This window comes from Tupaia chinensis, unplaced genomic scaffold (assembly GCF_000334495.1).
Source record: "Tupaia chinensis unplaced genomic scaffold, TupChi_1.0 Scaffold000075_1, whole genome shotgun sequence".
Lineage (NCBI taxonomy): Eukaryota > Metazoa > Chordata > Mammalia > Scandentia > Tupaiidae > Tupaia > Tupaia belangeri.
In genome coordinates, this window is record NW_006159535.1 from 3483576 (window position 1) to 3486025 (window position 2450).

General features: G+C 40.0%; 1 long non-coding RNA gene across 1 annotated transcript in view; it reads right to left on the reverse strand.

Moving 5' to 3' along the window:
* Positions 1-2246, reverse strand: part of LOC106733880 (uncharacterized) — a 97004-nt gene extending 94758 nt beyond the window's left edge. Inside the window, exons 1-2 of the long non-coding RNA XR_001369731.1 lie at positions 2165-2246; positions 342-498 (exon numbers count right to left, since the gene is read on the reverse strand). This is a non-coding gene — a long non-coding RNA (uncharacterized LOC106733880). The remainder of the gene's footprint in view (positions 1-341; positions 499-2164) is intronic.
* Positions 2247-2450: the final 204 nt, after the last annotated feature.

Genomic DNA, 2450 nt, shown 5'->3' on the forward strand with positions numbered 1-2450 from the left:
TCCCTAGGTAAGCTTTGTATCTGGTCCATTATGACAGAGACATTTATAGACTCTGGTTCTCTCTGTCACTAGTGCTGACCTCAGTGAAATAAATTTCTTTTCTCATTCATCAACTCTTATTTCTTTGTTAAGCATTAGTGGAATGAACCTGGCTTCTGGTCCTCAGAATAGGCAACCCTGGCTAAGCCAGCATTAATAATCAGAAGAACCGATTCTTACGAATGTTTTTCTCTGGCTAATCAGAGTTTGAAAAGGAAGGGACAAGGAGAAATTTTATCTTCCTCAATCAACCTGGCACTATAGACAGAGATCTGGGAAATAGATGTGGTAAAAATTCTTACCTTCTGTCAGATTTTTGTCAGTTGCCTCAGACCTCAACTGCAGTTTATAGAGTAAATGGAGTGTCTTGGTCTTTTATTGAATCTCTGTAGTTGCCAGAAACCGTAAGGGGCGAAAGAACTATTTTTCTTCTACCTTCCTAGATTCTCTGCAGAGCCACTGTAACAAGATTAAGAGAAAGTGGGAACCAGCAGTTAGCGTAATGGCTATGTTGCTGGACTCCCATGTAGTCGACCGCGGTTTGTGTCCCGGACCCGGTGGCTTAAAACTCACACCGGGCGCGTGTGCGTGCGTGCCCAAGATCCCGAGAGGAGAATGGAGGAGAAGGGATTGCGGCGTGGCCATCCCCCCTGGGGGATGATTTCTCGCTTTCTGTCTCTATGTCTCTCTCTGTCTGTCTAGCGAGCGCACGCACCCTATAGTGAAAATCTCTCCAAAAAAAAAAAAAAAAAAAGAAAAGATTAAGAGAAAGCATATATACATTTATTTAATATAAATTTTATATGACATGGGAGCATTCATAAGAAAATAATAGTTCAATAAAAGATTAAAGTTGATTGTTTTGTTTTATTTTCAGATTAATTCACATTTTACATAAAGTCCCCATCATGATGTATACAATATTTTTTTTCAACAGAGAACTTAACATTTTGTCTGTCATGTGTTTCTTCCATTCGCGCTCACATCCACCCTCTACCACCCACTCTCTAGACTTGAAAGATACTCACTGTATATCCCCACTCAATATGTACTGAATATCTACAGTCTATGGCAGAAATTGAAAGATCTGAAGATATGATAGTACAGAGAATAAATGTAGACACCAATGTAAGGGAGGGGAGTGCATGGTAAAGCTGAGGTTTTTGTTTTGTTTTCTTTTGTTTTTTAAGGTTTTTGCCATAAGGCATGTGTACTTGCTGGAGAGAGAAAAAGAGACAGTGAGAGAGAAAGTGAGAAATCACCCCCCATGGGGGGATGGCCACACAGCAATCCCTTCTTCTCCATTCTTCTGCTAGGCGTTTGGGCATGTACATATGCATACCCGGCATGAGTTTCCAGCTGCTAGGTCCAGTACTCAGACCATGATTGAACACATGGGAATCATGTGCCTTAACTACCACACCATCTGCTGTCTCCAAGCTGAGAGTTTTTAAATAGATTTGATGAAGGGCGAAATGTCATTGAAAAAATGTGATAGAAAAAAGTACCAGCTAAGGATAGAATTGTAGCTTGGTAAATGATACCCCAAAGGCTGGCATTTTGCCATGCCAAATTAAAGAGACAGCGTCAAAACCAAACTGACCTTCGCCTCACTCCCCTATCTCTAGATCATTTTGATCCTTTTTCTCCTGAAGTGCAAAGAAAAGCTTGCTCTAATATTCTAATACTTACTGAAATGTTGGGACTCCCAAGAGGAAAGCAATTGCCTCAACTCTTTTCTTGAGTTATCATTAACTAAACTTAAATTGCAGAAAGGAAGATTGAGGAAAGTTAACACACATAGACAGATTTCCTCATGAGCTACTGTCAGTCTCCCAGGCCCATCCAGCTCCCAAGGAAAATTATTTACTCACCGTTGTCTGAACATTGAGCACATTCTTTCTCCCTAAGAGAACATTTCCTTTAAAAGTGTCTGGGCTCTCCTTCCCCTTTTCCTTTCTTTTATGAAGAATCTTAACCAGCTGGCCTCTCTTTGAGTTCATATTTTCTATAGTGCTCATGCACATATGTATATGTTAAATAAACTTGTATGCCTTTTATTAATCTGCCTGTTGTCCATGATTCTCAGAGAATTTCATAGGAAAAAGGAAAATTTCCTTTATACCTGTAGTAAACTGGTGGAAACTTAGTAAAGCCTGCTATTCAGATTCCTCATGGCATTTCTTCATCCTCAAAGATAAGGACGCTTTCCTCTGTAAATAGACAGAAAAAGATTTCCATTGCATGGAGGTCTTATAATGGATTCAGCAGAAAGTCAGAAATCCTTCCTGTATCTGACATTTCTCAAATTCCTTCAGCTTAAAATACTCAATATGCTAGAGCCAGCAGGTGGCATGGTGGACTTCCACATGGGTTATCACTGTTTAAGTCCCAGACCTGGCAGCTTGAAA